The sequence below is a fragment of the Ochotona curzoniae genome, unplaced genomic scaffold, assembly GCF_017591425.1.
Source record: "Ochotona curzoniae isolate NIBS_2020 unplaced genomic scaffold, NIBS_Ocur_1.0 scaffold_3890, whole genome shotgun sequence".
NCBI lineage: Eukaryota > Metazoa > Chordata > Mammalia > Lagomorpha > Ochotonidae > Ochotona > Ochotona curzoniae.
In genome coordinates this window covers 25,290,092-25,315,200 of record NW_024467115.1, presented here as the reverse complement: position 1 = coordinate 25,315,200, position 25,109 = coordinate 25,290,092, and the positions used below count along the sequence as shown (strand labels likewise).

General features: G+C 41.2%; 1 protein-coding gene across 2 annotated transcripts in view; it reads left to right on the top strand.

Annotated features, from left to right (window-relative positions):
* The window catches only part of EPM2A (EPM2A glucan phosphatase, laforin), an 88,453-nt gene that overhangs the window by 16,427 nt on the left and 46,917 nt on the right, over positions 1-25,109 (top strand). The gene's annotated exons all lie outside the window — the stretch shown is intronic.

The following is a 25,109-nucleotide window of genomic DNA, read 5'->3' as shown; positions in this document are numbered from 1 at the left end:
GGGATGATCATGCCTGCTGATGAATTTACAACTTTGCCTTCTCTCTTCCAAGGTAATGAGTGCCAGTGATTTCATCATAGTGGTTACACCTCCTAGCCCATGTGGGTATATGAATCACGCAAAGGACTTGTGGGTTCCTCAGTGTGAGCATAGAACCTTCTACCATTGGCTACCCTAGGCAGTAGGAGAGGTCTGTGCATCTTAGACTAGAAAGGTTATTGTTGAGAGATTTAGCTATACACTAGGTCCCCTTATGCAGTCACAGAATTCCCAACAATCATAGAATCCTAAGCTCTTACAGTTATGGGATGCAGAAGATCCACTCAGCAGTACAAGCGTACCGCATCCACGGAGAGCAGAGACCTTCCCATAGCCGACTGCCGTGGGAGCTCTGCCATGGCAATTTGAGACCTGGAGCCTTTGAGCAAGGTTGACTGATGGGGATGTCTCATAATCCCAAGTGGGCACCAGCCCATTGTCAACCTTTCTGGGTAGACCAATGGTCAATGGGAAATGCAGGTTTATCCTTTTGATAAAATCCCAATTTTGTGGTACGCAAGAGCAGCCTGTCAGGATTAATTGAACAGACAACAAGAAGGTGCTTAATGGAGAAATGGTTTTATTAATCTACACTACGGCCATCATCCATACTTTCAGGATGATGCACTTTATTTGAGAATACAGACTTACATACCCCAAAAGAATGCGGATGACACACAAAAGCTTTCATTAATTCATATCTTAATGTGTAGCTAGAGATTGTTAGAATAATCATCCTCATGTTAGCAAAATTTAAAAAAGTAAGGGAGAAGACATTAGCACAGAGTCTTGGTATGCTTTGGTCTGTTATTTATAAGTCAAGGAAAGCATAACAGGAGATGTTATTGAGGCCAGGGTTGCCCTCTTCTGTCATTTTAAAAATTTATTATTATTTTTTAAAATAATGATTATGGACAATCAGGGTAGGAAGGATCAAGGTTTAGGGAAAATTTCGGTGAATTTGTTGCTTTCAAATTTGCTGTTTCTTCTTGTTCCTGGGGCAAGGGGAGAAACAAAGGGAGAAACCACTCATGACTTTCCACACAGTACCCAGGGAGGAGGAACTGCCTCCTCTTACCAACCCAGAGTCTCAGTGTGTTCATATTCCGAGGGTTCTGTCCAAGCGGTTTGGATAGTTCTGAAATGCTGCTGATCCGAAAATGATGTCACCCTCCCAGTGTCCATTGGATTTATTCACTGTTTGTTTGGGGTTGTTGTCCAGTTCTGTTCTTCTGTCTTCTGTTATTTTTAACCAGAGGGAGGTACAAAGAAGAGATAGTACCGTGGACTTCGGTCTCCACTTAATAGTCCAAGGTTAGACACAAGCCCAGGTGTTCCTGGCTTGTGAATAGCTCTGTTGTCCACCAATGCACTCAGCTCCTTCACAGCCACAGTGGTTGCTATAGTCAAGATGGCTCCTTCTCTCTCCTGACAGCTGGATGTTCTTGTGGAGGGAATTGGGAAAATAAAACGAGCTTTTCTTTCATGGGATTAGGTGGTTACCCTGCCTCCCACAGGGCTCCAGCCCAGACTTGATTTCTGTGTGGTGTGCAAAGTTCTCCCTTGGGCAGTTAACCAGTGACACAGGGTGCTGGCTCCTGCTCTCACCTTGCTTGTAGAAACTGGCAGCGTCTCCAGCTCCTGGTGCGGGAGTCCCGTTTGATACTTGTAGTTGTACTGCCCAGCCTGCTCCACAGTGCCTCACGACTTTGTGTAGGATTTCTCCTGCAAACTTCTCTGCAGATCTCTAGTGGGAATGCACCTCCTCCACCTCTTGTTTTGTTTTTGTCTGGTCAACATCAGCACATCGTTTGCCTCTTCAGCCATCTCGGGATCCTTAGCATTTTTGTTATAAAAGTGCATGGCTCAGCATTGAATGCATATTCATTTGGTATAGTCACATCATCTTGTTGAATTCATCTCTTAGTCATTACACAGTAACCTTCGTTTCTTTTAATGGTTTTATCTTAGAATTTACTTTGTCAGATATGAGCATAGCCAGTGCTGCTCACACTATTCATCTGCATACAATGCTGTCACCATCCTGTCACATTCAGTGTATGTGAATCTACGCTGTTGAAGGCAACATACGTGGGTCTTGTTTTTTTTATCCGTCCAGCCAACCAGTCTGCATCTTTTAGTTGCGGATTTTAGTTTATTTACATATAATGTTTTTATTGGCAGGTTACCATCTACACCTGCCATTTTTCTATAAATATTCCTGCTTTTTTTTTCTCTTGTTTTTAATTTCTTTTGTTCTTTTTCCAGGAGGCGTTTTGCCTTCACATTCTTCATGGCACTGGTTGTCTCTGTGTGTCTCTGCGCAGTATGACCTTAAGTATTATTTGCTTGTCTTCTTGTAAGGTTTCTATTTCATTATCATTCGTGAATGAGAGCTTCACCGGACAAACTATTTCAGATGAGCAGTTTCATTCTCTTAAGACTGAGCCACGTCTCTCTGTTGGCCTATAAGACTTCTTTTGAGAAATCCTGCTGCCAGTCTAGTGGGAGTTCCTTTGTGTGCGATCCATCATTTTTGTCTTGTGAATTTAAGAATGTTTTCTGATTATTTCTATTTGGGGTTCTATGTGCTTACTGTATTTGGATGTACATATTATTCTCCAGCATGCAGACATTTTCTTCTATTATTGCTTCTATTATTTCTATTATTATTAAACCTACTGAATAGGTTTTCTAATTTCCCCAAGCCCCATCTCCCTGCAGATTTCAAGAATTCTAAGACTTGCAGTTTTAGTGATTTGATGGCCCATAGATCCTGAACAGTGTTTTAGGTCTAATTTTTGTGACTGAAGTATTTCAAATAACCTGCCTTGTAGATTGAATGTTCCATCTACCTCAGCAAGCCTGCTAAGACTTTTCACTGATTTTTTTTTTTTATTTATTGTTGCTTACATTGTATTATGTAGTACAGTTTTATAGGCGCTGGGCTTTTCACTGATTTTTAAAAATTGACTTTTTGAATACTTAACTTCTAATCTTTCTGCTTAGTTCTTTCTCAGTATCCCTCTCATTGCAATTTCCTCTGTCTTGTACTAATTTCCTTATTAAACTTAATTGTTTCTCTGTGTTTGAATAACCTTACCGTCATTCTTTTGAATTATTTTGTGGTAATTTTTAATACCACAGTTTAGTGTCATTGTTTTTATGATCCTTTTGGACATTCGCGTGGCCTGCCTTGTTTGTGTTGTGTGTGTTTCTGCACGGGTTTTTGTGACTGTGTGAACTTTCGTGTTACTATGTTCTCTAGGGGATGTTTGTTGCTTGAAGGCATTATTCCTGGAGATGTGGCTCTGGTGCTCAATTATGCCTTAGGCATGTACTTATGTTCCAGGGATAGGTGTTGGATGAAGACAGGGACTTCTGGGCACCAGCTGGGGTTGGGGCAAGAGTCCAGAGTGACTATCAACATGGGTGTGGTGGCGTACCTCTGGCTACAGTCAGTTTGGGGAGGAGATACTGGAGCCACATAGTGTGTTTACATTCTCAACCCTTGTGTGTGCCAGGGTGAGCCAGCTGATTCACAGTCTGCAGTGAGTTCACGGTGCCACTAGACCCCACCCCTTAGGCACATGCAGCATACAGAGCACTGGTCCATGCTGCGCCGTGTCCCCCAGTGACTCTGAGATCTGCCCCATCTCGCAGAGAAGTCTTAAGTGTCTGCAGTAACTGTAGGCAAGGGTTCAGGAATTCCGCTGCAACATGCTGCACTCCCAGCTCTGTGGCCTGTGCCCAAAACTCACAGTCACGAGCAACAGCGAGTCTGCTCTCTGCCAGGCAGGCTTCCTTGTTTTCAGGACACAGCATTTCTGGCTGCTGTGGGACTCCCTGCTATTTCCAGAGAACAGGTGGTACTCTACCACAGCAAATGGAATCTGGCTCTTTGTTGGGAAGGGAAGAAGGAAGTTTGGTTCTTCCCTCACAAAGTGAAGCAGTTTTCCAGACCCAGCTAGTTCCCAAGGTGGGACTCGTAGCCACTGGAGACTGTGGAATTCCCTCTTGGTCCAGGCTGCTAGTATCAGGGCTTGCACCCTCAGCAGCCTCTTGTTGGCTTACCTGGGTTGCATATTGCTTCCCAAGATGGAAGAGTAGGTGGAAATAATCTTTGATTCCTGCAGTCCCACCAAATCTCTGCTTTGTTTGGTCTGTTTTCTATTGAAAATTTCCGTAGGTCAGTTCTCTAGGAACAGTTCCTCCATTTACTTTGTGGTGTCTGTTTATGGATAAGATTCGCTATGGATTCTCACCATTGAGGCATCTGGTCTTATCCAATTCAGGCTTTCTTGATGTTTTTCTTCCCTGCACTACTTTAAATGGCATCTATCTTCTAATATAAAACAGCAGAATTCACTATTTGTTATTGAATTCTCTAGACATACCAGTGATTTCCTAACCTAACTATATAGAAAAAAAATCACCTGGGTACTTCTGAAATGCACAAATTCTTGTCCAATCACAGACTCACAGAATCTTCATGTGTAGAGCCTGGAAATGTGTGTTTTTTTCTTGCAATGGTTTTACTGAGTTGTAACTCACATGTCATGAAAGTCATCCTTCAGTATGGCTTTATAATCACAGGGTTGATGCTCAACAAGACATCATGTTCAACAATGACGAATATAAAGGTCAGTGTCCATAGGAGTAGAGACAAGGACTGTAAACAATAATCAGTTCATAGGATATTAATTCCATTCTTATGCATTCAGTTATTGTGAACTCTTTGTGTTAGCTACCACAAAGTAGAGAAGTATATGACATTTGTCCTTTGGGATCTGTTTTATTTCATTAAGTGCCCTGGTTTCCAGTTACATTTGTTTTGTTGCAAAAGACAGGATTTCATTCTTTTGTTTTCAGTGAGCAAAGCAAGATTTATTAAGGACCAGAAACAACTGTAGCAGTATCAGGAGGGAGATTTTCAAGAGAGAGAAGACCTGGGGAAATGGTGAATGTGGTGTATTTTAAGCACAATTTCAAGGAGAGGAGAAAGAAGGAAAAGAAAAACAATCAGAGGATGAGGGAGAAACTCAGCAAAAGGCCAACAGTCTTAGCTAGCTCCTTACTCAAAACAAGCCACCATAAAGACATAATTTGCCACCCCTCCTCCCATTTCCATGACATGATTTGCCACCCCTCCACCCATGATTTGCCACCCCTCCTCCCATTTCCACGACAAGCTGAAAGGAGGCACTCCTCCTTCTTGCTTCCTGAAAAAAATTCAGAGATGAGGTCCCCTCCCTGTGGGGAGGCCTTTTGCACTCCCTCATGGGGACTTCCTGACCCTTTTCCTTTCATGACAAAGCTGGAACTCAGAGAAGCAAAATTCCCAGTTGTAATTCTTACGATAAAGGCAGGGGCCAGGAGGAACTTACCATAGGTCATATTGGGGGAGAAACAGGTGCTGTAATGAGAAGTGATTTGAAGGAAATCTTTAATTTAGCTCTGAAAGACTTCAGGACTGTCTTATTCTGTTTCTTCCATTGTATTTAACTGTCCTAAATGCTGTGTTTCTATCCTCATGTCACATGCTAATATTTTCCATTAAGGTGTTTCTATACTTTCTAAATGATCAAGGTAACAATGTCATGCAACTTGGGGACATTTTATGGGTTTTCTGTTGTCTTTATTGAGTTTAATTGCTTTAAAATGTTTTTAAATTTCATTTTATGACATAGTTCCATAGGCTCTGGGATTCCCCCAACCCCTCCCCAAGCCCTTCCCTCACATTGATTTCCTCCATATTATTACAGCAGCATAGCTCATAACCAGTCATAATTCCATCATTGCGGGCATGGACTATGCAGGGAGTCTAACATCTTATTGTCCAGACAAATTCAACAGTTTCATTGGTAGACCATCCCTGATCTGACAGCAGAGCTGGCAGAATATCATCCCCTCCAATGGAAAGCCACAACACACATTCAAAAACAGGAAGAAACATGGAAGTTAACAATATCGCTAAGTCAATTGACTTGGTGCTGAGTGACCAATGTGTTAAAAAATACAAGTTCTTAACCACATCTTGTAACTACTTCATTGACATCTCAATTTTAGTTTATACATAACCGACTCCTATAAGCCTTAAAATGGTTACTATTAAAAATGGTTACTTAAAAGGGTACTATTCAGCTGTCTCGTGTCTTTTTTTCTTCATATTTATATTTAGCAATTTATAGTATTGCAGCATGATTTTTATTGAACTTGGCGAATTTTAGGGTAGGCCCATAACTCTAACAAGCCATATGTTAACGATTGATGAGCAAAACAGTTTTAGGAGGGGTGTGCAGAGAAATCTTCAATACCTTAGTAAGGAGTAACTGATGTTTGTGTCCTACCTAGTAAGGTGTATGGGAGTTCAAGCTGACTTTTTCTTGTCTGTTCTAAGCTTTCGTTATTGGTCTCTCTCTGTTTGTCTGATCTGATTTTTTTGGGTGGGGGCTCCGGAGTGACCCTGATGGTCATTGCAGGAGAGGGTGGGGAGCCAAAGTTGGAACTAAGTAAGGACCAGAGAAAGCTCCTCTCCCAAGTCCCAAAGGAAGTTGACTGTTCTGTTTCTGAGGACTGCTTGGGGCTCCTGGCTGTTGTTCCAATGTCATTAGACCGTGTGAGGAGGGTTCTGGATTTTTCCATCCTGTGTGGGAGATCCGATAGGGAATGTATGATCTCAGTTCTCTGCCTATGAGGGCACTTCAGTTCTTCCCTGTGGTCTCCTTGGCAGTTGGGATGTAGTCCTTGGTGCCCATACTGATAGGCCTTGGTGAGGATCCGGGAGTCTCCGGGGTTGGGATACAAGCCTCCTCCTGTCCTCTGTTCCACTCTGGGATCCCCTCCTGCTCAGTGCATATGACCTCCTGTTAAGAGGCTTTCAGGATCGCTCTTGGATCCCACTGTGTGTCTTTATACTTTTTGCTAATGACTAATGCAGTTTCGAGTCTGCTATCTGTAAGTTACCTGTTACAATCTTGATAGATTATACTTACCATCTTCCTCACACATTCTAAGAAGGTGGAAGATTTCTCTGCTCTCCTGACCCATTGTGGAATAACACAGGTATAAAATAATACTGGGCTTTTCAGTTCTTTGATGTAGATCATAAGCAGTCAGTCTCTCATTGATTATTGGTTCATTGGTAACATTGCAATGTCTTACTGTGTGTGATACAGGCTGTTTGATGGTGGAATAATATTACAATTTGCAGGTACTATTTTTAGGATTGTCATTGTTTCATCTTAAATTCAGGCAAACACATGGTATCTAACCTTTTGGGATTGGCTCATTTCCCTTAGCATAATGGTTAATAATTGGGCCCATTTATCCATGAAGTAATGCATTTCGTTTTTTTTTTTAATAGCTGAGTAGTATTCCATGAGTAGATGAACCATAGTTTTATTATCCAGTCTTAATTGCTTTAGAATTTGAGGCTTTCATTCTTTTTGTGGATGAGTGATGTTCTGTCATGTGTACAAACCACGTTTTCTTTATGCAGTCATCAGATGATGGACACCTGTGTTGATTCCTTATATTAGCAGTTATGAATTGAGCTGCTGTAAGCATGGGGACCCATTCATACGCTGATTCTATTTCCTTAGGATAAATTCTGAATGGGAAACCCATGTTATAGTCATATCGTGGGTCTAGTTTGAGATTTCTGAAGAATATCCATATTGTCTCCCATAATAGCTTACATTCCCACCCACAATGCATCAGGGTATCTTTCTTCTCCATATACTCATCAGTGTTATGTTTTGAATTTTGGGTGGCAGTATTCTCGCTGGAGTGAGGTGAAACCTCATTGTGATTTTTTGTTTGTTTCTCCGAAGGCTGTTGAGCCTGACAGTGTTTTCATGTGCCTGTTGCCCATTCGTGTTTAAGCTTTTGAAAAGCGCTCGCTCATGCTCTTTGCCCACTTCTTCTTCCTATTTTTAAATAATTTATTGGAAATGCAGATATATAAAGAGAAGGAGATACAGAGAGAAAGAGCTTTTTTTGGCTGGTTCACTCCCCAAGTGGCTGGAGCTGAGCTGATCTGGAACCAGGAGCCAGAAACTTCTGGGTCTCCCATGCCCGGAAAGGGAGTACCCCAAGCCTTTGGGCTGCCCTCTACTGCTTTCCCAGGCCACAGACGGGGGGCTGGATGGGAAGTAGAGCAGCTGGGACCGAAACTGGCACCCATTTGGAATTCTGGCACATGCAAGGTGAGTATTTAGCCACTAGGCTATTGCACTGAACCCTTTGTCCACTTTTTACCTGCATTATTTGTTGTTATCATTGTTGAAATATTTTCTTTGAAATTTATTTATTTTTATTGGAAAGTAAGACTTTAGCTGAAAGATATTTTATCTGAGTGACATTTTATCTAAAAGAAAACATTTTAATTTACTTGACTTAAATACAATCTAACTTGCTATTCAAACTCTTAGAAATCTTGATTTAGTTTCATAAACAATGATTTAATAGTAAATAAGTTCATGATTGACAATGATGCATTTTTGCCTTTGTACAATCATTTTATACATTTTCAACTCTATGCCACCAGTCTGGGTTTGGGGGATGATCAGGGAGAATTTATTGATTTAATGCACTCATCAGTGGCATTATGGAAGAAACATATTTAGCATCTGAAGTAAGATGTTGATGTTTGTGGTTTGGTTCAAATGATTTTATATTTTAACCATTTTTTAAGCATTCTTTTTTTTTTTTTAAGATTTATTGATTTTCAGTGGAAAGGCAGGTTTACAGAGGGAAAGAGAGAGAGTGAAAGATCTTATAGCCACTGGTTCACCAAGTGACCGCAATGGCCCTAGTTGAGCTGATTCAAAGCCAGGAGCCAGGAGCACCATCAGGTCTCCCATGTGGGTACACGGTCCCAGGGCTTTGAGTTGTCTTGTACTGCTTTGCCAGGTCACAAGCAGGGACCTGGATGGAAAGTGGATCAGCCAGGAGCCGAATTGGCTCCTAGATGGGATCCTGGTACATGCAAGACAAGGATTTAGCCACTAGGCTATTGCACCAGGCCTGAATCTCTTGAGTTCCATATATGCTCTGGATATGAATTCTTTTTTTTAGATGCATAGGTTGCAAGTATTTTTTGCCCATTCTGTCATTTGTCTCTCTCTCGCTCTCTAATATTTCCTTTGGGTGTGGAAGCTTCTGAGCTTTGTGTCTATTTTTGCTTTTATTGCCTCTGCTTCTGGGGTTTCACCCAAGAGCTCTGCTCATGCCAGCGCCTTGCGGTGTTGCTCCCATGCTTTCTCCTGGTGGTTTCAGGTCCTGGGCTTAGCTCCTTCATCCAGTGTGAAGTTTTTTTTTTTTTTTTTTTTGTATAGGGTTGCCATAGGGATTTTGTTTTATGATTCAGCATGTAAAAATTCAGTTTTTCCACAGCACTCATTAAAGAGGCTGTGCTCTCTACACGGAGTGATTTTGGCTTCGGTGTCAGGTATTAGTTCCTTGTAGGTTTGCGGATTGAGTTTCTGGAATTCAGTCCTGTTCCATTGGTCCACACGTGTGTTTTTGTCGTAGTACCCGCTGTTTTGATAATAGTAGCCCTGTAGTATATCTTGAGATCTGAATTCTTCTTTTAGTTGTTTAGGATTGCTTCAGCTATTTGGGGTCTCATGTTTTTATGTGAATTTCAAGATCGTTTTTTTTTCTAGGTCTGAAATGTGGTGTTGATATTTTGGGAATCTATATTTCTTTTACAATGGACATTTTAATCATGTTCATTCTTTTAATCCATGAATCATAAATATTTTTCTGTGTCTTACTGTGTTTCTTTACTTAAGGTAACTTTCATTGTAGAGATCTTTTCTATCCTTGGTTAAATTTATCTCAAGGAAATTACATTTTTTTGATATTGTCAATGGGATTGATTTTACAGTTCGTTTTCTGAGCCCCAGAATTGTTTGTGTGTACAAATATTGTTGATTTTTGCGTTGTTTTTATATCCTGTGATTTTGCTGTGCTGTCTTATGAGCTCCAATAGCGTCCACGTGGAGTGTTTTGGTTCCCTTGCACATAGGATCATGCCATCTGTACACTAACAGTCGTGCTGCGAGAGGCCGTGTTGCTGAAAAGAAGCCTTTCCTGATCAGTGCGCTTCCCAGCTCTGTTGCCAGCACTTCACTGGGCATAGGCTTTCGGTGTCTACACGTAGTTCAGGTGTGTTGATTCTGGATATGCTTGTGTGCATCAGGCTCTGGCACCACGACCCTACTGGGTGCAATTTCCGGTAGGTGTATGTATGATCAACAGTCCTAGAATAGATCATGTCTCTTCTGATATGATGTGCACTTTCCCTGGACATTGGTGCCTCTCACGGATCTGCACTGATGAAGAGTCCTGTCCGGAACTATGACTTGAAGTCATGTTTCACTCACACATATTCTAAATATTTTTTGTATGTACTGGTCTAAGGTGTGCTTGTTTGTATCTTACATATCAGAAGCTTATGTGTCAGAAGGACCTGGACATTCCAGGTCCCCCACACTCCTGTGATAATCGTTTGTTCTCTTGTTTAAGTGAGGTGATTTGAGTTCCCATTCTATATGCAGAGGAATCTTCCTTTGTGTTACCTAGAACCGCTTTTTACCAGTATGAAGGCAACTCAGAAAGATCATGGAAAAATAGAATTAGGCAATACATGGGGGGGGGGCTGCTATTGTGGTACAGCAGGTTTAAGCTTTTGCCTGTGATACTAGCATTCCATTTGGGCACAGAGTAGAGACCTGGCTGTTTCATTTCCTATTCAACTCCTTTATAACACACCTGGGAAAGGAGCGGAAGTTGGTTCAAATACTTGGGCCCTTGCACCACGTGGGAGACCTGGAGGAAGCTCTGGGCTCCTGGCTTCTGCCTGGCCCAACCATTGCAACCATTTGGGGAGTGAACGAACAGATGGAAACTCTCTTTTTCTGTCATTCCACGTCTCTCCAACTCTACAGTTCATGTGAATGAAAAAAAAACCTGAGTAATAAAATTTGTTTTATGCAAACATGTTTTGAAATCCATGCACAGTTTTTAAAGTAATATTTTCCATGAAATTTTAAAATACCTTGGTATGTGTGGATTTCAAAAATACTTGAAGTGAAGTTGACATTTTAATTCTGTTTCCTCTGAGGTTTTGGAGGAACTGTGTGTGTCGGGCACAGCTGTGGCACAGCAGGCCTCGCTCGTGTGCTGTCTCTGTGGGAAGATTATTTTATCTCTATGGAGGAAATATCTATGTCCTCTTCCCAGGGCTGGCTTTGGCTGACAAAATGTGGGAGGAATGGTACATGCTATTTCCTGTTGCTTTGCTTCATTCTCTGTTCCTGCTGCCAAGAAATGGCTGTTGCTGTTGCAGACGGTGATTCGTGATGGCTCTGTCTGATGGTTCCAACTTAACGACCATGAACATGTGAAGAAGGTCCTTTTGTCAAACCAAAAGGAACTCTGAGAGGGAAACGCATCGTTTCCACAGCACTGATCATTTGAAGCTGTTATCACAGTATGTCTTCCAATAAGGACAATGCGTGGCGTGCATCGTGTACTTGACGAATTAACTCTCCAGGAATCTCAGATCCGAATATTCCTGTGCTGTGTTTCCTTCAGTGTTTTCTGTGCCAGTGAGTTGGTCACGCAGGATGAACATGCAACCTTGCTTTCCAGTGTCAATTTTTCGACAATCAAAAAAGCGTACACTTCAAAACAGACATATAACATATAGAAGAGAACAGAGAATTCACCAGAATTTTAAGGTGTTGCATGGCAGCAGAGTTCTGCTCCAGGCTGCCTTCCAAGACGCCATGGCAAGCCTGGGAAGCTTGGCCTGCTCCCAGCCTTTGTTCTCTCCTTGGGAGGAGCTGCTTAGTGGGAACCTCAGAGGACCAGGAGCCAGCCCTTGCCGCGCAGTGCCCCAGGAGGCACAGGGTGTGTCCACCGCAGCCCAGGGCAAGCTGCACCGACCACTGCTGTTGGTCGCTGTGGGGCATTTTGGGTAACGAAGCATTTGAAAGTACTTTATTATTTCAATGTGACTTGCCACTCTTTCAGATTTGGAGATTTTTGTTAGTACTCAAATTCCACTAGGTGGCAGTGTTTCCCTTGTACTCTGCTGTGATTTTTACTGTGTGTGCGTGCGTGTGTGTGTGTGTGTGTGTGTGTGTGTGTGTGATCTCGCAGAAAAGCATTCAGTCACCATTTTAAATGAGTACCTCATTCTCTCACAAAATTGTCTTTTCTCTTGTCTCTTCCCATACCTTCCCTTTTTCCTCAACATTTAAGAAAAACTATTCTCATTCATGGTGCCTGCTCCTCAATGCAATTTTTAAATCACTGCGTTTTGTTCAAAGAGAAGAAAAGAGTCGGCTTTGGAAAATTAGGCCATTTGAAGTTATTTGTAAAACATTATGCAGATAGAGGAAATACACTGTCATTTCTAAAAGTCTGATCTTTCGTCGAGAATTTTAACTGTTTTGTGCCAAATAAATTCTTGTGACCTTCAGGAAGAAAAAGAATGTTTGAAGTGATATGTATTGAAAATTTCATGTTTCTCTTATGTCGTAATTCTGAGCCAGATTTTTCTTCTAATTACCTGTGTACACTATTTACATAACAATGATAAAAGCTTTTAAAAATGAAGATGCGCAGTAATTTTTCACTGATTCGCAAGTAACCATAGAATGAAGATAAGATGAAACTCTTACACTTTCCCATTATATTTGAAGAAACCTAAAAATAGATTTTGGGCCTGGTGCGATAGCGTGGTGGTTAAAGTCCTTGCCTTGAATGCGCCAGGATGCCATATGGGTTCCGGTTCTAATCCCAGCAACCCCATTTCCCATTCAGCTCCCTGGCTGTTGCCTGGGAAAGCAGTTGAGGTCGTACCAAAGCTTTGGAATCCTGCACTAGCGTGGGAGACCTGGAGGAATTTCCTGGCTCCTGGCTTCGGATTGGCTTAGCTCCAGCCATTGCTGCCACTTGGGGAGTGAATCATCAGCCGGAAGATCTTAAAAAAATGGATTTTAAAGTTTTACATGATCAAATATCAATTCCTATTTGAAAAAGAAAAACATAGAGGTCCAGTCAGTTTGCTAGTTTTAGCAAAGGACTTCAGAAAAATTTCACAAATTTATACACAAATTAGAAAACAAAATTGACCAAGAAAAGAGAGAAGACAGAACAGGCCAATCAAACATCTCAGCTATATGTTGGCAGCGAAATATAGGGCAAATGGAGACTCTATGATGGACTATGTCAATCAGTGGATTCTTCAAAGACCTCATAGTGCTTGGAGTGGCAAGATTGGCAGCGATTCATAACTGGTGAACTATCAAAACCACTTGAGCAAGAACCTCAGAGCATGCCCTACATCCGGGACCTGGGGAGGGTGGGAAATTGGGTGGGCCTTCTCCCTTAAAACCCCCCTTTAAACATGAAGGAAACAATATGGAAATAATAGTCTTACCCACTTTCCTATAGCCCTTCAACCATTTTACCCCAATTAACTATGTAGATTATAAAAAATATAATAAAACAAACAAAAAAAGAAAATAAAATTGACTTGCCAATGGGTTTGAAAGATAGACACACTGCAAGTTAGAAAGTGGAATGTTGCATCTCTACTTCCAGATCAAAGAGAGACCCCGACTCCTACAGTACACTTCAATAGCAGCATGACGGCCTTACGGCCCTTTGGGAGGGGCTATACTATTGAATGACATGCAGGAAATCAGTGCGGGGATGTAGAGAAGGAGGGAGAGGACATGCACGAGCCTATGGAACTATATTCTAAAATAATAAAATAACTGCATTTAACAAGAAATTAAAAACCAAAACAACAAAGAGACTGGACATGCAGTGTTAGGATTAATAAGTCAGTGGGCACCTGATGGTGTAGCAGGAGTGTCTAGTAGTGCTTACGCTGGGTCCTTCTCTGCTCAATGTTTTATGAGTGACTATCAAAATATGCCTGTCAGATTTTCTGATAAGAGAAAACTGAGCAAGGTAGTTGATGGTTGTTTGACAGAACCTGTATTCCAAATATTATCTCTCAAATGCAACAATATGACCAGTGAAAAAATGAACAGAGGTCAGAGCTTGTATTTGAATAAATAACTTAGTTTTGAAAATAGGGAACAAAGGACATTTTTCTTGAAATCAGTTCAAAGAGGAAAGATTTGAGGGAATTACAGTTAGTTTTCATTCCAGACATAATTTCATTTGGCTGGGACTGGCCAGAATTTTACTGGGTAAGTCGTTGAGAACATTGATGGCTTAGTCTTGGGAACACGTGGGCCTACGTAGAGTTACTGCTGTGTGCTAGTTTTGAAATAGAATGAACTGAACGGAGCTCCTGTTAGTTCCTGGGACGGAAAGTATCCCAGCAATGTCTTTACTTGCTATACCAAGATGCTTGCCCCCTTCAGCGTACAGCTTAAATTTTTAAAAAAAATTTGTGATAGAGTTGGTAGGCTCAGGGATTTCCCCTTTAACTCTCCCCCTTTACCCCACACCACTCTGCTTTCTCCTATGTCATTACAATAGTACAGTCCTTCAGCAACAGTCACAAGTTCCTCGTTTGCAAACACATTAGAGATTGGGAGAGCAAAGGGAGTGATTGAGTTATTGAGCATTGGCTGTGATAGGTCCTTTGTTAAATGCCTTAATCAATTATGTAATTGAATTTCCTTAAAACAACTGAGTGAAGATTCCTGAGAGTATGAGTGCTGCCTCCCAGGGGGAAAAAAAATATGGAACAAGAGAAGGGGTGGAGAAAGAGAGAGAGAGAGAGAGTTTTGTCATTAAGTGGAGCAAGCAGGAAAAATAAGATGAAAATTTCCGGTTAGGAAATAATGTCACAGGTTCTTCTGGAGAATGTTGAGGGCAAATGACGTAGAGCACTGAGAAGTGAACGGGAAAGTGGAGGCGTTGGATGCAGGTGGGCCGCGGGAGGTCAGGAAACATCAGACGCTGTTGGCGCAGAGACACTGGAGAAATAAAAGGAGATTTGGGGAAGGCACATGACTTACAACGTAAGGAGATTATAACAGAGGTCACGCAGGCCAGGTCAACTAAGAACCAAATAATGTAATGTGTTCCCTCTCCTTTTTTTCCTGATAGCAGTTTCCAAATTTTTAAAGTACATAAAAATGCTTTGATTGTTGAGATATTTAAAGAAGCATACAATTAAAGATTTAGCACATTGGACACTTTGAATTAAACAATATAGCAACATGAGATACCAAAGGAGATATGGTTTATCCCTTCCTGTTTGCCTGTATGTTCCAACCAACAGTTCTCTAACAACTCACACCTTCACCAGCATTTGTTTCTCCCCATCGCCTTTAGCTGGTACAACCCTGACTTGTTTAGGCGTTGGTGGGAGCAGTCACTGATCTGGTCAGTTTAGTCATCTCATTCTTCTTGGCTAGCGTGTGTTCTAAGCATGTCCATTATCATCTCCTTCTGGGTAATGAGATGAGGGAAGTCTTTACAGTAAGACTCCTGGGAAAGCTGACTCAGCTGTCATAACACCTCACCCTTCTTCACAGCTAGGTCTCCAGTCCTGAGGCCCCGACGTCACCTTCTGCATGGGAGATGACAAGCATGACGATAAAGTCAGTGTGTCAAAATACCAAGGCAGCAGCCGGAAAGAGCTAGGTTTCGACCAGTTCCGGCCTGCCCGCTTCTGTACATTAAACGTGAGACAGAGACTTTAGTTGTTGAAGCCACTGTTAGTGTTTCTGTTGCATGCAACCAGGGAATCGTCCCCAAAGAAATCATAACTTTCTCCAGCTGTTTCCTGCGCATGTGACATTTGTAATTATTGCCAGTGTTAAGCAAGCTCTCTTTTTGTTTTCACAGTCTATAATGTCTCAGTAAAAAGATTAAAAACAGTCTGGCCTCACAATTTCAAAAATAATTTCACCTTTGGCCACTCTACCCTGTTTCGATTAGCTGTGCGTTGCTGACTTCTTCCCGGTAACTAGGGAAGTCACTGTATGATATTGTTGTCAGCTATCTGCTCATGATATTTGTAAAATAGATTTTTTCATGGAAGAAAATAAAGCATGACACTATTAGAGATGGTTTTCATGGCAGAATTTAATTGATTTAGGGAATGCTTTAGTTAATTTTTTAGACTGTATTCTAGAAAAGTCTTAATGGAAGAGATATTTTATACCAAAACATTAACTATGAAATTTCCCAAATGCATGTTTCAGGGACTAACGAGATGGAGATGGAGGTAAATGTGAAATAACTTCCATGTTCCCGAGGTGGGTGTAGTTACTCCAGATTTTCTGAGTCCGAATGTGTGACTTTAGCGACAAAATTTATCTCCTCCTATCGTAGCATGATTTGTGCTTCAGACACAGAGAGAAGATAGGGGAACTTTCACTTTGGCTTGAAGATAAGTTGATCAGATAGTGGAGTCTGAGTCCAATACGAATACTAACATTTTGTCTGTTTTGCAGTAGGATTTATGTTCAGGCAACGAAAAGTACACATCTTGTCAATTTCGGGAGTGCAGTGGAGAGAAAAAAAGAACCTGCCATTTTGGAAACACCAACAGAAGTCTAGACAGTATCATAAAAATGGTTTTAATGATAGCGTAGAAATTGACTTTGAGAATTATGAGCACAGATAAAAATAATACTGTATTAAATACATGAATAAAACATCTCTGCATAATTAGCTACAAAAAGATTTGGTTACTTTAAATCAAGGTGTCAAATATTTTGATACGGTTAACATTATCATCACATTGAATGAATTACTAGTAATTCAGTCTGGTGCTTTACACTAAGCTCATTGAGGACAATCTGAGTTTCATGGTTTTGCATAATAATGATTGTAAGAGAGCTCTGCTGTTTCCTTTTAAACAGAAGAATATCTTGATAAATGCATTGTTTGGGTTGCGTTTCCCTGAGAACCTTCCCATTTTCATGGGTGCACAGCATGATGAACCACTGAACAGTGCAATTGTTACATTGAAAACTCCAGGTTCTTCAATGACAGAGATGTGGATAATTTTGTTCTCTACCATGTGTCATGATCCTTGCTTTAAATGTTGTAATTTGGATTCCTGCTGGGCTGTTAGATGGTTATTTTATTCACTGAAGTAAAGAAAAAAAGTTCTTATCCCACTGCGGGCTCCATACTCATTCAGACATCGTTGCACTGTCTGTCGTGTGTCTGAAACGTATCCCCTTGTCAGTCACGGCTTAAGATCCATTCCTTGTCTCACAAAGCCCTTCTTGGAAATTTCGGCCTCACATTGATGTAACCTTCTCGAGACCCCTCAGGTTCCACCCTCTGCCTTTACACTGACACCGCGCATGGGTCATCCTTGCTTTTCTTTTTCTAAACTTTTTCGCTCTTCAGTTTCTTTCTCTTGGTTTGATGTAAGCCGGCAGTTCGCTGCGATCTCCCTCCAATCATGGGAATTTTCCCTTATGATATTTTCCGTTCTGTGAGGTTTGGCACACACTAATTAAATCTCCCCTTAAAGCTCGTAGCTGGGACTTGCCACGGTCCTTCTGGGAGTTTTCCGGAAAGCTCATCTCGGGAGACGTGACAGGTCCCCGGGAGGCTTCGTTCATCATTGCTGCTGCTCTCCCGTGCTGCACAACCGCAGCTTATGTTTCATAGGACCGACGCACCACACGGGGCTGCTAACAGCTCTTTCAAGGACTTGCACTGATTTTTTTCCCCCACAGAAATGCAGACATATGTAAATGGCCTTGAGTCGGATTATTAATGAAAACAAATAAGGTTTAGTTCTATCAGGTACGGAGAAGAGGCTGGACGAGTTTACATATGCAGGTGTGCAGGAAGATGGTGGGCATGTCACAGACATTCCTGCCTGCTACTCACTATGAAATATCCACACCCACGGTCGTGTTTTCTTGCATCTAAGACATGGTTCACACACACAGACACACCCCTGCATCAGATGTGGGAGTTATCACTAATGCTCACGCTTTCATATATGGTATTTTGTTTGGTTCTTTGAATTCTTGCTTTCTTAAAACAATAAATCGCATTTTAATATCTATTTTATCTCTAAATAATACTTTTATCATTGCTATTGCTTTGTAACTCATCTATTTTCTCTCTTCATATTTTTTACTATTTGTGTTCTTATTGACAAGTACTGATTGAAAACCTTTATGGAATACAGTATGCTAGATTGATATGTATATATAATCAAGCTGATCAAAATACCCTTCACCTGGGCCCAGAGCGGTAGCCTAGCAGCTTAAATCCTCACCTTACTTGCGCTGGGATCCAGTTCTAATCCCTGCAGCCCTGTTTCCCATCCAGCTTCCTACTTGTGGCCTGGGAAAGCAGTTGAGGATGACCCAAAGCTTTGGGACCCTGCATCTGCAAGGGAGACCCCCAACAAGCTCAGGGCTTCTGTCTTCAAATTGGTGCAGCTCCAGCCGTTGCGGCCATTTGGGGAGTGAATCAATGAGTGAAGATCTTCTCTCCTCCTCTCTATATATCTGACCTTCCGTTAAAAATAAAAATTAAAAAAAATTCCCTCATCTTAGTTTCTTTTTTCATTTTGAGAACTTTAAATTTATGCCCTTAGCTATTCTGAAATATGAATTATATACTTATTGACTATTATCATGCTGTTTCAAGACCTCAAAACCTTTTCCTTCATGCTGACTGAAAGTTGGCACGCTTTGACAAACATCTGCCTACTCCCCTTTCCCTGCTCCTGGCCTATGAATGGTAAGCTCGTCTTGCTATTTCAATGCGTTCATTTTTTAACAATTCGCATACGTGTGAGAGAGCGTGTGTTACTTGTATGCTGCGCCTCGTTTATGCACTTGATGTCCACCCGGCTCACGCGTGGCAGTGAAATGGCAGGCTCCTCATCGCTTCTTCTTCATGAAGGGTAGTTTTCCATTGTAAACATGTGCGAGATTTGCTTGATCCATGCGTGTGTTGATTCCGTATCTTGGATATTGTGGATGTGGGTGTGAAGTTCTCTTCCGCATTTTGATTTTTGGATATTATTTGATTTTTGGATATTGATTCAGATGGAATTATTGAATTATTTGGTAATTCTGTTTTCCTTACCTTTTAGGCCATCACATGTCATTTTTTCAGTTTTCAGTTTGCTAATATAATATCTTGTATTTATTGATTTGCCTGTGGTGAACCATCCTACATCCCAGAAATAAATCCCACTTTTTAAAATGTGTTATTGGATGCCATGAGCTAATATTTTGTTGAGAACTTCTGCAACAGTTCTTCACGGATATTGGTCTGCAGGTCCCCTTCTTTGTTGTACCTTTGTCTGATTTTGTAATTAAAGTAATGCTGGACTCACAGAAGAAGTTATAGAGGAATCCCTCACTTTCACTTGGCTTGAATAGTTGCAGAGTTGAGGTCAGTTCTTCCTTGAAAATTTGGGCGAATCCTTCAGTGAAGCCCCCCGGGCCCGTGCTTCCCGTGGTTGGCAGGGTCTCGTACTGATTCAGTCTCCACGCTGATCACTGGTGTGTTTAGATTGTCTGGATCTTATGCCTCAGTTCTGGTAAGCTGTATTTGTAGAGTTTATCTATTTTTAGCATATAGTTGTTGAAAATAATTCCTGATGACTCTCTGTATTTCTTTGGTAGCTATTTTAATATCTTCTTTTTCACATCTGATTTTGTTAATCGTAAACTCACCTCCTTTCCTTTTTGTTGTCAGTTGGACTAATGATTTACCAATTTTGTTTATGTTGTTAAAATAGCTCTTTCTTTCACTGATATTTATGTACTTTTATCTGTATTTTATTATTCTCTGATTTTTATTATTTGTACCTGCTAATTTTGGATTTTTTTTTTTTGTAGAGCCTTGACAAGCAATGTCAGATTATGTATTTGATTCTTTTCCAGTTCATTTGTTTGTATTTTTGATGATGTTTACATAGTAGATCAGGGTGGGAAAGGTTGAGGTTAAGGGGATTAGTCTCCATTATGTCAATCAACCAATTTATAACCTCGAGTGAGCACACGGTGCCTGAACACCACATCCACCCGGACACGCACTGTACAAGTCCACTCTGCAGAATATCCTCTGCAGATCCTCCGTGAGATCTTCCCCAGCATGCAGCGGGAGACCTAGCAGGCACACAGGAACCCATCTTCAATCTGCAGCCTTTTGAGCTGCTTATACACAGAACTCCCATCATCACAGGGTATGACGGATCAATTTCCCAACTTATTAGCTACCCTTTCGCAGCCCTGAGATCTTCCTGTAGTGGTAGAACTGTCTGCTGTTCCCTTGGTGAGCACCTAATTCAGCTGGTGTCCCAATGGAGCACATTGAGTCTGGAGTTGTGGTGAGCGGAGTGGAGGGAGGCAGCGTGACCATGCAGACCACACCAACTTCACCAGCTTCTCAGGCTGTACTTGAAAGCATTGGGGACCGTGGAATTCTGAGTACAGATGCCAGTGGCAGGGGCCACAGCAGTCTCCTCTCACCTTGCACCGGGCAGATGACGGGTCCCAACTCAGAGCCTGCTTTGTAAATACAGGAGAGCCTGTCCTTTCTCCTTGGTGCAGAAAACAGGAGAGTCTGTTATCCGTTTTCCACTGGAAATTCTCTGTCAACCTCTGGGGAACATCGTCCTTCCTCTGTTTCTCTGGTGTTTTTCTGGGGCTGAGATCGTGGCAGCATCTCATCAATTCCGTCATTTCTTATTTTCTCTCATTCAGTTTGAAATCTCTGTAGTTCTTGGTATGAATCATTCTCCATCGAAACACAGTCAATTTTGGTGTTATACAATGAGACTCAGAATCTGCTATGACCCTGAGTTTTAACTGAATTTTGCTGTTGGTGTTCCAACAACAAATGGGAGTACTTCTCAGGTTCTCTATTCAGTCTCTAATGGAGTTGGACTCCTGGTTACCATGAGAGGGGTTGGCTTTGACCCCATCGATTCCTCCCCCAGTGGAGAGTGCTAAGACTGCTTTGGTTTTGCTGTCCATGTGGCCTCTCCTGAGACTGTGATGGGAGGCAGGTGAAGCTGCTGAGTGTTTTCTGATACCACCTCAGCTAGAAGGGGGAGGAATGCCAGGTTACTGCTGAATGCAGCTCGGAAGTCCGCCTTCCTACCTGCTCTCCACTGCTACTGCTGGCATGGTTGTCAAGAGACTCAGCTCCTTGGTCTTTTTTTCCTCTAATGCCACACTGGTGAGAGCAAGGGGAGGAGGTGTTTCTATACAGCTTGGTGAGGTGGTCGTCAGACTCTCCGCTTGACCTTTCCCGATATGGGAGAACATGGAACCATGTATTTCAAGTGATGTTTGGAGTAGAGCAATTATTAGCTGTAAAAATTCTGTCCTGTTAGGCTACCCTTTTTCTTTCTCCTTAGCTAGAATGGAATGGACTTTTTGGTATGATGTCTTTTGCATATTATTACCAGTTTGCTGGCTTCTTCTCATTGAAGTCTGAAATACACAAGGCAGAAACAAAACCAAAGGATTGCTTAACTGTGTTGTTGCTGATGTTTTAGTGCACAGAGGGTCTGCCCTTCAATGTCATCTTACATTTGTTTATAGATCAATACCAGTTGATTGATTTTAATTGTAGTTAGTGGGAGGAATAAGGAAATATGTGTTTTCTCCTTTGTCCTGGCTGCAGAAGTTTCCCTATATAAGAGTTATTTTGTTACTCATTTTGCTTTTTTAAAGGCTAAATTCAGGAGGCACTGACTGGGGTGGTTGTTATGGCACGGGGATTTGGACTGTCATCTGGGGCACCTGTGTTTGATTTCCGGCTATTGTACTTTGGATTCAGCTTCCTGCTAGTTCACACTGGGAAGCAGGCAGCAGGCAGTGAGTTCCTTGATTGGATTCCTCCCACCCAATCTGAGACCTGGATGCAGTCTTGACTTCCTGGGTTCCTGGCTCTAACCTGGTCCAGCTGTAGCTGGTATGGATATTTGTGGGGAATGAACCAGTGTGTCAACAAACCTCTGTCATCTTTTCTAATAAATAAAATAAATTAATAAATATTAAGCAAAACAATGGCTTATCACCTAAAATATTATGAACTGGCTAGAATGGTTTGCATAACCCAATTACATTATGTGAAAAACTTCTCTGAAATTTGCCCAAAACATGTATTTGCGAAAAATACCAAAAAATTCTTGGAATGAAGAAGTTTGAAAAAGAAAGATTGCATATTTTTTCTTGAAAATTATTTGCACTTGAACTCTTTAGTAATTCTACATGTAAGATATGCATTTAAATTATTATAGGTCTAGTGTACTGATCACTATGTGCCATGGCCGTTCTTTTATTAAACTGTAAAATTAAACCTGCTCTTTGGATCAGGTGCAGTTAGTCAAAATAGATTAAATTACCCTTCTCCACCCAGTTCTGTCTCCCATATGTAACCTCTGCTTATGTCAAACAAGCATCCAGCTGGTGTTGGTATATGTTTACGTTATCAGTCACGCTCTGCCCCCTCACTCACGCCTGTTTTTTCTGCTTAGTGTTTCTTTCTGTGCCTTCCTGTAAGTACATCTTTTTCCATCCTACTGTTAAATGTTGAAATGCTTTCAGACTTAGTTTAGAATGCTATTCTTCCCAGTCAATGCTGTTTTTCTTTGTGACTCAGCTATCCTTATCGCCAATTACTGTTTATACTCAAATGATTCATAGATTTGTTTTTCTAGTTCAGATCTCTGTGCTGGGGCCCGGCGCGGTGGCGCAAGTGGTTAAAGGTCCTCGCCTTGCACGCCCGGGATCCCATATGGGCGCCGGTTCTAATCCCAGCAGCCCCGCTTCCCTTCCAGCTCCCTGCCTGTGGCCCGGGAAAGCAGTCGAGGACGGCCCAAAGCTTTGGGAACCTGCACCCGCGTGGGAGACCCGGAAGAGGCTCCTGGCTTCGGATCGGCATAGTATCGGCCCGTTGCGCTCACTTGGGGAGTGAATCATCGGACGGAGGATCTTCCTCTCTGTCTCTCCTCTCTGTATATCCGCCTTTCCAATGAAAAAATAATAAAAATAAACCTTTAACAGATTTCTGTGCTGAGCTTCCAACCAAAGCTCCCACTCTTTATTTGGCTTCTCATTTTGGTACTTGCAAACTTAATATGTCTAAACCATTCCGATGATCTTCCCTTCGTCCCTCTTCCAGATTTTGCATACCAGTGATGATATCACCTTTTAGGGAATCACATTCCAAGCTTTGGAAACATTATTTCTCCTTCACCTCCTATATCCAATTAATTGTAAAATCCGGTGGCTTTTCCTTTGGGAACCTACCAGCTCCTTTCCAATTCTGTATCTTCTTCTATCTAGGCTAATTTAATGGCTTCCCAAATAGCTTTTATTTCATTATTCTTTTTCTTTTAAATTAATTTATATATTTAAAAATCAGAGTTAGAAAAAGAAGGGAGATTTTCTATTCATTGGTTTCTTTGCAGGTGACCGTGGTAATGGCTAGGGCTGTAACTAGCCTGAAGCTAGGAACCAGGAGCTTCCTCTGGATCTCCCACATACGCAGTAGGGGCTCAAACTATTGGGTCACCTCTTGCTTTACCCAGGCTGTTTGTAGAGAGATATATCAGAACTGGAGCAGCCAGAACACAAAACATTACCCATATGGGGAGGCAAATGTTGCAGGTGGGGTTTACCTGCTATGCTACAAAGCTGGCATTTTTCTTGAATTATATTTTTTACTGTCTAATCAGAGTTTTTTTTTTTTCCAAAATAAAAGTATGATCAGGTCACTGCACTTTTAAAATTAGTCTAAATCCTTAGCATGGCCTAACACAGTACATGTCTCAGTGAATGATTGTGGGATAATAAAGAAGCTTACATGTTTAGAAGCACTTGCTGTTATGCTCACTTACTTGTATATGTGCCTTTCTTTAATGTTGTTAATATTTCTATTGCATCTGTTTCTAAAAGTGTGCTTGTTAGTGTAGTTTGGCTTTCTTCTAATAAATATTAGGACTAATGGAGAGGTGGTGTAGTGCTTTGTAGCCATCAAGAAAGAAAAATATAGCCTAAGAACATTAATGATTTATTCAGAGACGTGTCCTGTACCCTCTGCCTGCTGGAACGAAATTGTATCCCAACAGAGTACCCAGTAACTTACAAGTGTTTGTTCTTTTGAGACTTAATGCTAAGAAACTTTAAGTTGAATATTTTATAAGAGAGAGCAACAAGCAAATGAGTCACAATTTTATATTCATAACAAATGCATTTCTATAAACCTGTGAGACATTTATTTTATGTATGTTTTTCTTATATTACAATTAGCATAATAAAAGATGCAAAAAATGTTTTGAATAGATAGAGAACAACAAGGAAAGCTTAGAACCAGACAGGAAATGGTCAGCATGGATTCACATATGCCTTACTAGGTAGGACACAAAGATTAGTTACTCCTCACTAGGGTATTGAAGGTTTCTCTGCACATCCCTCCTAGAACTGTTCTGCACCTCAACAGTTGCCTTGTTAGACATATGCCTTGTTAGAGTTATAAGCCAGTTTAGACTATCCTAAAATCTGCCAAGTTCAGCAAAATTATGCTTCAACACTATAAACTGCTAAATACTAAAATGAAAATAGACACGAGAGAGCTGAATAGTACCCTATAGCCATTTTAAGGTGTATAGCATCTGGTTCTATATATAAACTAAAATTGAAATGTTAATGAAGTAGTCAGAGGATGTGGTTAAGAACTTGCTTTTTTTTTTTTTTATAACATATTGGTTACTCAATACCATGTCAATTTGATAATGTTGTAAGTTGCTGTTGATGTTATGTTGGGGCTTTTGATTGATCAGGATGATATTCTGCCAGCTCTACCTTCAGAGCAGAGATGGTCTCCCCAAGAAACCGTTGAATTTACCTGGATAATAAGATGCTGGACTCTATACTTGGTATTTGTTTGCAAAGAAACAATCTTGACTGGATTTGTAGTGTAATACTGCAACAGGGTGGAGAAATACACCATGGGGGGAGGGTACAAGGAAGGGTTGGAGGAATCCCAGAGCCTATGAAACTATGTCACATAATGCAATGTAATTAATAAAAAAAAATAAA